The 9,321-nt window shown below is 36.1% G+C and overlaps 1 pseudogene; it reads right to left on the bottom strand.

The window, feature by feature from the left end:
• The window catches only part of LOC107680709 (receptor-type tyrosine-protein phosphatase gamma-like), a 100,873-nt pseudogene that overhangs the window by 63,593 nt on the left and 27,959 nt on the right, over window positions 1–9,321 (bottom strand).

The following is a 9,321-nucleotide window of genomic DNA, read 5'->3' as shown; positions in this document are numbered from 1 at the left end:
CCCACTGTATATATATATATATATATATATATATATACACACACACACACACACACACACATACATACACATATGGGTCAAAGACATCCCATTATTATCATCCACCATTATTACAGCTCAACATCCAAATAACAGCATTCCTACAGTAAAGCACGGAGGTGGTCATATCCTGTTCTGGGGGTGTTTCTCTGCAGAAGGGTCTGGAACACTTGTCAGGATAGAAGAAAAAATGGACGGGGCAAAATACAGTCAAATTCTTGAGGAAAATTTGCTGTTGTCAATGGGAAGAAGGTTTAGCTTCCAGCATGACAATGACCCAAAGCACACAGCAAAACTGACCACACAGTGGTTGAAGGAGAAAAGGGTGAATGTCCTTGCATGGCCTAGTCAGAGCCCAGACTTAAACCCCATTGAAAAGCTGTGGAATAACTTGAAGACTGCAGTCCACAAACCAACTCAGTGATTCTGTTTTTTATTTTTTTCTGACATGTTGGTGTTCTATCTTTCACTTGGATGTTACAAGTTGCACAGAGTAAATACAGCTGGATAAAACAAAAACTGTGTCCATCTTCAATTCAGGCTTCAAAGCAACAAAATGTGATTCTTTTCTATACCCACCGTGTGTGTTTGTGTGTGTGTGTACTAGGGGTGTGCGATATATATCATCTGCGATAATATTGTAATTGTTGTTTTAACGATGTGCGATTTGACAGCAAAATATCGTCTAATTATCGTTATCGATAAAATCCCATAAAATATCGAGATATAATTTTTTGTCAATATCGCACACCCCTAGTGTGTACCCCCTAAACCCTATATATAGTATAAGATATCTTCACAATTATGCATATATGATGCAGTTTTCTTCAGAATCACTGTATCATTTCTACCACTGCATCTTTTTTCTAAACATTCAATCACTTGCCTCCACATTTAAACAGCCTGGAATACAAATCCTCTTTTGGATGCTCTACATGCTCCTTTCTCTAAGTAACCAGAGAACATCTGAGTTCATTCTAAGCATCTCCTTCTGTTGCGCTATATTCCTTTATGTTAAACAGATCCTGTCTCATTTGGATTCTTAATAAAACTTGTTTTTCCAGAAAGGACAGGCACTTTGCCACAAAAAGCTTCGAGGATGATATAGGAGCCGGATTTCTCACACAAATTGGTTCCTGTCTTAGCGATTTATCATTGCAAATTATGAGAGCTTGTCTTGCATAACCATCTAGGTTGGCCATCTTGACCCAACAATCACAGAGGGTTGCCAGGGACACAGAAAAATTATGCTGGGGAACGTCGATCTGACTTATTTTAGCATCCAACCACAACAGGCTGTCATGGTGCTGCATTCACATCACATAAATGACCACTGAATTCCTTAGCTAGCTCATAATCCTACATTTTGAAGTTATGAACTATTATGTGGTTAAAAATGGAACCGAAATGACCCAGAATTCACCCTAAAATGTTGAACCGTTCCTGTAAACAAAATACGCAAACTGCTCCTGTAATAATAGCATGTTGGGACGACGAAGGCTGTCAAACACAGATACTCTCTTTTTAGCACAAAGTGAATATTTGCTCAGATATAGTGAGAGGAAAGGGGAGGGAAAGAGATCGAAAGGGGAGCGAGAGAGAGAGAGAGGGAACGAGAGAATACTGGCAGAAGAAAATGAAAACCTGGCAGAATATGAGAGGATAAATATGAGTAATGATGCGTGCCCGTACCTCCTGGGGGAGATCCTGCAGTGTGGCATATTATCTGTCCCTTTTGAAAAATACTTCCACACACACGCACATTTTAAATAAACCATAATCAAATCTCACCTTGCAAGCTCTACTGTCATTTCCTGGGCTCCTTCCTCATTCAAATCCACACCTAGCTGTGCATATAGAGTCTTTTTGTCTTCTTAAATAAATCTAATTACATTTAACAACTACTTTTACATAGATCTGCGTTTATGAACAGAATGAAAAGAGTTTAATTATGAAGTAATTTACAAATGCAGCTGCAAAGGTGGTCACATTATGTTGACAGGCAATTAGCGGTATGTCTCGGCAATTAAAGAGACCTGACAATTAGCACTTGGATATGTCATTTTCTAAAGCAACACGGTATTGAACCGAGTTCCAAAAAGATCATATTGCCAGTGCCAAAACTGCATGCGCATCTGTCACAAAAATAGCAACATTATTTGTCGTGTCACATGGGAGAGAGTAGAAAATTATAACAGCTTATGCCGAGCACGGATAAATTGCATCAGCAAAAAGGGGAAAAGTGGTCCAAACTCACATGTAGAGACAGAGACCAAATAGTCACATTTAAAAAGTTCTAAGCAGTAGTTTATATTGAGTTACAGTACAGCGCTAATGTGGGGATTGCTAGTTTAAGTCTGCACTGTAAAAAAAGATTTTTTCTAGGTAATACAAAGATTATTTGGAGTGTGTTTTACAAGACAATACTATTTTAGTTTTCTACTACAAAATGTCATGTTTAATTCAATGTGTTACTTGCAGTTTCTTTGTAACTGCTTGGAGAATTTACTAGTCATTTCTGAGTGAAAACTGCTTCTACACCAAACTGTTTTCAGCGTATCTCAAAACAGAAAACTAAGATAATTTTTATCTCAATTTTTGACAGCAGTGACAGCAGTGAGAGTAAATAGTGAGCAAATGGTGACTTTTGCTTAAGATTCCTTTTTTCTGATGTTTCTCCTGAGAGAAAAAGCCCCCAGCAATCTCACAGTGCGTCTAGAGCTTCAAAAACTATATTTGATGTCAATTTCAATTTAAACAATTTTCATCAAATTCTTCTATGATAAAATTATTTTTGTCTTCAAAGGGGTTTTAGTGGAACTATCTGAGAAAAAGCCGACATTCTGATACTTTTCTCCTCATCACTTCCTGACGTTTCTATATTTTATCTCAGCAAATAAAAGGTGCAAAAGGCCAAAATCTTAAGTAAAAAAAAGTACAGTCTCAGAGATTACCACCAAACTTCTCCTGCACCTTTATGAAAAAAATAAACCTCTATATTAAGAGCTTCACAAAGCTGAAATTTATTACAGCCCTGCAATACGGAAACTGTCTTTATCCAAGGCCAACACAAAGACATATAACCTGGTCTAGGAACAAATCCTAGACTCCTGAGCAATGACAAAAGTAATATACATCTAATGAATCTGTTTCCCTCTGTCTGATGTGATTACGTTTTCAGGAAGTCAAAGGATGCATTCAAACCTAAATGGTTAAATATGTTAAGTAACATTATACACTTACAGTCACATTATATAATCACTTCTAAATTTTGGTGCTGCTAATGCTGCTGAAACATTACACACTTTCAATAGAAAGAAGAGTAACATGCATTACTGTATGTGCATTTGAAAAAGGTATTATGATGTAAAAAGTATATCACCGTTCAAAATTTTGGGGTCGGTAAGATATTTTAAGCTTGCATTTATTTGATCAAAAATACAGTAAAAACAGTAATATTCAGAAATATTACAATTCAATAATATTTTTAAATATTTTAATAACAATATATCTATATAGAGCTTTATATAGAGAATCTCTTCCTGGAATGAAGTTCTGGAGCAAGAAGTAGACTCCTACCTTCTTCATCCCTCACAGAACTAATAAAAGTTAGCAGGATCCTTTATAGGTCATTGGCATGTACATAAACAATGCTGATTTGCACATTACACGCCTAAATTGGGAAAATTACCAACAAAGGCCTACTTGTCTTCTTTCCAAACTGAATAATGTCAAGCTAGAAAATGTGAGCAACAGAATAAAATGTTTGTTGAGCATCCTTTTTCCAAGCAGAAAGCAATCCATAGTATTAGCTAATCATTATGAGTGTCTTCTGCACATTTTTAACTCTTATTTTTCATACTTCTTGCATTATCTTACTGCATATAAATGCAAAGGTGTAAATCCTGAAATAGAGTTTAGATGGGCTTTTTGGGCAATCTGTAATTGTTCCCGCACCTGTCAAGCTTTGATTTGCTTTTGCTCCGAAAATGGGTTTAAAGGAGGGAAAAGGTAAAGAGGTAAAGCCAGCAGAATGCTTCTGGCATAGAAATTATTGTGAGAGCATGAAAGGTTGGAGTGCATTCTGGCTCTGCTCAAAAGAAGCACAAACATGCAGACTAAAAAAACCTTGCAATGCTTCAAATGTCACCAAATTTTAAAAGAACACTAAAGACTCAGCTTAGAAAAGCTACTGAACTGCTTTCAAAACATGGCCTGTCAGTAGTACTAGCTGATATCAGTGGAACTGTCCTAAAAATTACATGGAGGTTAACAGTTTCAATTGAGGAACTGTTAAGAAAAGTTTAACACACAGAAAACTTTACAAGGCAGAGCTTTTGAAAAAAGAACACAGGTGATACCATGGCAAGCAATTTTGGATGGTGGTACCATGGTTCTTTGGTACTGATTGACACTATGTTCATCTGCCATGGTATTTACACAATACTCCAAAGTATTTCAAAGTATATAATGGTAATACTGTGGTACATGTCCACAAATCATGGTATTGCCATAGCACCACGTCCAAAAACCATGACTAGGGCTGGGTATCGAGCTCAAAACTTTTTAGGTACCGACCGAATTGCCTCGATACTATCGAGTATCGAAAAATGTCTTGTCGTTCGGTACCAAATTTCGATGCTTTGGGGCTAATCGGGTCAATGTCAGTGAGCCAGTAAGCGTGCAGCATGCTTGATGTGCCTAAATCAAGTGCTGGTGATTGACAGAGCCGATTCTCCCTATACGCAAAATACGCAAGCTGCGTACGGCCCCCGAAACACCAGGGGGCCCTTATTGCTCTCAAAGATGATTTAATTTTAGTTTCGTTTTTTTATTTGGCCAGTGGTTATGAAAACATGAATGATAATTTCTTTTCATGCAGTGCGCTGTCGCCCTTTCTACGTAAAAATCCGTCAAATCATGTAATGTGAATGTCGTATAGCCTTGCTCGAGACTAAAAAAACGAGTTGAAAGCGTACCGAGCCACGGAAGAGACACTGTTTCTCAAGCACTTTCCGCGAGCGCGATTCGAGACGGAGTGGAACACGGACAAATGCGTTTCATTCATTCGTTCATAACCACTCATACCCCACTTTAATCATAAATAATTGCCCTAATTTGTACAGTTTTGTTAGTGCTATTTAATAGCTCTTCCAAGCTAAATAAACCTTTACTGTAAAAACAACGCTGGTTGCTGCAGACAGAGAATCATAAAATGAAAAATTTTCACATCTGTAATGCTCTATAATATGCCTCATAAAACTACATGAAATTTGGATGCAACCTTTTCGAAAACAGAAAAAGCTCCCCAGAACAGTTCCTAAAATCCAGACTGTGCTCTCTTTAGTCCACAGAACCACATCAGCTATTGCGAAACCACCTAGTGACACTAGCAGGGGATTTAACTTGACAATGAACACACAACACAGTACTCTGACACAGACATGCTGCAAAACAATGAAATTGAATCAAAAAGAGACAAAAATGACAGTTAAAGTGTCTGGTGAGATAAAGCCTTTGTAAGAGGGAAAAATGTGCGAAAGACAAGCAAAAATGCACAAACAACCGCAGCAGACAGCTATTGCTTGTGATTTGAATCATAAACCCTTCATGCTGACTAGCCTCATTAATACTTTCAGAGGAACTGCTGTGGAACCACAGCTATACCTGAGAAACAACAACATCTGTTCAAAACACTCTATAGGAAGAAATCATGGAAACTCGTACAAGGTCTACAGAAAGTCTAACATTTTACAAGCTACATCGCTCAGAAACCAAACCTAGAGTAAAACTGAAATGCTTATAGGTTGCTCTTTCATATTTCAGGAGTTATGTTGGGTTTGAGCACCGATTGGGTCTGAGATGTTTCTCTTAAAGTCTGTTAGGAGGTCTAAAAATAGAAACAAATGAAAGAAGTGTTGACATAGCAGCTCAGATCATTTGAGTTCATATTGAGAACTCTTGCTTTTCTTCTATAGACTTTTAGTATCTTGCAAGTTTGGTTCAGAATTGAATTAATTCCCTATTATTTTAGTCCCTATTACTAAATTCCAATTCAGTTTCTGCAATAAGCATGATGCAGAATTGCAACTTGAATTTGAATGTAACAATGTAAAATGAATTGAATAGAACAAAATAATATAACCAGAAAAATCAAGAAATGCAAAGTTTGTCAAGATACATTTTTTTAAAGTTCTGAAACTTTTTAAAAAGTCTTTAAGTTTGAAAGTTAGGCCTTATGGACAGAAATAACAATGGAATGATAGATGAAACAAAAGATAGAATGATAGAACAACAGACAGACAGACAGATAGATAGATAGATAGATAGATAGATAGATAGATAGATAGATAGATAGATAGATAGATAGATAGATAGATTCACTAAAATAAAAGGGTGTCAATTCCTCAGTTCTGAATTTTGCACAACTCTGGTTTCTTGGCAAATTTGAGCACAGATTGTAGCTCTAGAGTTGCATGTGAGACTACTGTGTTTTTATTCTCATGAGAAAAAAATAGAAACATGAGACTTTAAGAAATATCTCTATTCACGTTCCACTCAAACACAAACCAGATATTGAGACATTAAAGAGATCATTTGGGGTTTTCTTTCCCACAGGGGGATATGAAAAGCAACCACATAAAAATTTGAATCTCAGAAAACAGTATCTTTTGACATAGATCATTGGATCATGGAAACGACATTTGGAAAATGCTGCATCGTCTATTAGAGCAGGCACACACTCAGGGAGAAAGCCTCGCAGGGCTTATCGCACGACTTCACATGGTACATACACATATATGGCTGCCAGCAAGTCAAAAGAAAGGAAAAAGCACCATTTAAAGATCATCCCATGCTAGAGGGCTGCTGGAACCACGGGCATAAATGTTCCCCTTCCCTCTGAGCACCGACACAAGTCAGAATGCTGGCAAAGAACAAGCCAGCACTGGTCTGTCAGAGCTGATGAAGCGAACAGTTCAGATGCCCAGAGGAACGAGAGGAGAAAAAAAAAGTTAGAAATAAAACGACAAAAGAACAGCTGGAAATACGAGGGGGAAAAAGAAACAGAGTTTGAAATGAGATAAGAGCAGCTGCTGTTCACAATTATTGACTGTATATCCATTGATTGATTCATTTTCATAACTCTCAATAAGTACGAAATAAGAACTATCCAGCAATCGCTTGCAGATTCTGCTGAGTTAGATGAGTTATAGATTATGCAAAAAATTCCCTATCCGAGACAAAGCATGCAGCATTTCCAATCGATTTTGCCCAGTGGCTCTTAAGTGGTCTTTTCCTGCTGCAAAACATGTAAAACTACTAGACCAAACCCACCTGCTGCTTTTCAAAAGGAAATATACTCATTAAATTTCCCAATAGGGTTGATTCCCCACAGACAGACAGGCTTATGCTGAGTAAACAATGTTGCTTACTGATGCTGCGCACAAAAGGAGAGAGTGACTCACCTGAATATGCCCAATAGGGTTCCCCAGACGCCCTCCGCTCTCTTTGAATGGCTGAGCTCCCACGATGCTCTGTTTCCACATGAGAAGCTGTCAGAGATAAATCAGATGACACTATAATGACTTTCCATTAGCATTCAATGCAAAACACGATCAATAATGCAATATGGTCCACCTTAGAAAATACTCAACAATGCAGCTCCTAATGCCTGTATTCTTACCTCCATCATTTTACTAGAACTGCAAACATGCCGTGTCTCTTGACAGAGTAATCAAAAGTAATAATAACACTAATAATAACACTCAAAAGAGTACTCAGCGGGCCTTCGAATCCTGTGAAAAACCTGGCACTTTGCTCCTCTCATTAGAAACACTCACACCAGCTGAAGTTCCAGTCGCCATAATTACCAAAGAACAGCATGATTTGTAATTCTGAAAGAGTAGTAGGAGGTTGTGCTTAACAAACAGAAAGTTTCTTTTTGATTATCAGGCTTCTTTTAGTCTCACTTGTCAAGTCAGAGCTCATGAATTGATTGACTCAAAAAATTGAACCAACGGAGCAGAAATAATATTTTTTAACTTGAGCCAATGAAAAATAAATAACTTGCCCTATACAATATGTTCTGTCTATAAAAACTATAAAAATAAATTTCTTATGAGAATTTTTGTTTTGATTAAATCTATATTTTTTTGTTTGGATCAAAAATAGAATTTAAATTAATTGACTTTCTTCAACAAGAAAAATATACTTTGTGCCAGGTTTTATAAAATAGTTTTCATACACATATAAAATATTGTTTAGGGCAAGTTATTTATTTTTCATTGGCTCAAGTTAAAAAATATAGATGTGAATCATTACCCTAAATTTTTTTAATTAAATTAATGAAACATTTTTTTCAGTGTAGTTTCTAAAAAAAATAAAAATAGTTCCTACATTTAGAATTCACATGCATGAGGGCTTATATAGTACAGAGCTTTGGGATGTATCAAATAAATGCAGCCTTTGTGAGCATTAGAGACTTTTAAAATATTTTTTTTAAATATTACCGACCCTAAACTTTTGACTGATAGTATATCCATTTAAAAAAAAGTTATTTTGTGAAATAATTTCATTGACAAATATACTTATAATTCTTTAAAATACATAACACGTTCTTTAATATTTTGTTACAAAATATAGATTTTTTTTTATACACGCATTATTTAAGCATTCATGCATAAATACTAAATACATTTTAGGGCCACTGTACAGGACATGACATTTAGAATATTTCAAAGCACAAAAGTTCAAAGTGTAAAATTTTACAGCATGATATTAGATTTGATAACATTTGGTCTTTATGAATAACAGCTTAGTTCTGGATGAAAGCATCTGTTAAATGAGTTAAATACAGGGTTTCTACAGACATGAACAAGTTCAATTTAAGACTTTAAGACCTTTTTAACAGAGCTTTGGGAAAGTACAATTTGTCTTTTACTTTAATGAAGTGAAAAAAAATCACATTAAAAATCGACATGTGACTTTTGACAACCAGAATGTGTTTAAATAATTTTTGCCTTCATTCTTAACAGTCTACACTACTGTTCAAAAGTTTGGGGGTCAGTAAGATTAATTAATACAAAATTAATAGGTTTATTTAGCAAGGACAGATTATACTTCTCAACTAAACTACCAGTAAGTGGCGGTAAGTCACTTAATGCGAATCATTGAGCCATTCATTCAACTGATTGAGTGTGCTATCATGCTGGTATCTTAAGGACTTTCGTGGACAGCTGACTCCTAAAGTTTTTGATATTCTTCATATTCTGTGTGGTGGTC

Source organism: Sinocyclocheilus anshuiensis, unplaced genomic scaffold (genome assembly GCF_001515605.1).
Source record: "Sinocyclocheilus anshuiensis isolate Anshui unplaced genomic scaffold, SAMN03320099.WGS_v1.1 scaffold396, whole genome shotgun sequence".
NCBI lineage: Eukaryota > Metazoa > Chordata > Actinopteri > Cypriniformes > Cyprinidae > Sinocyclocheilus > Sinocyclocheilus anshuiensis.
This window is presented reverse-complemented; position numbering and strand designations above follow the sequence as displayed.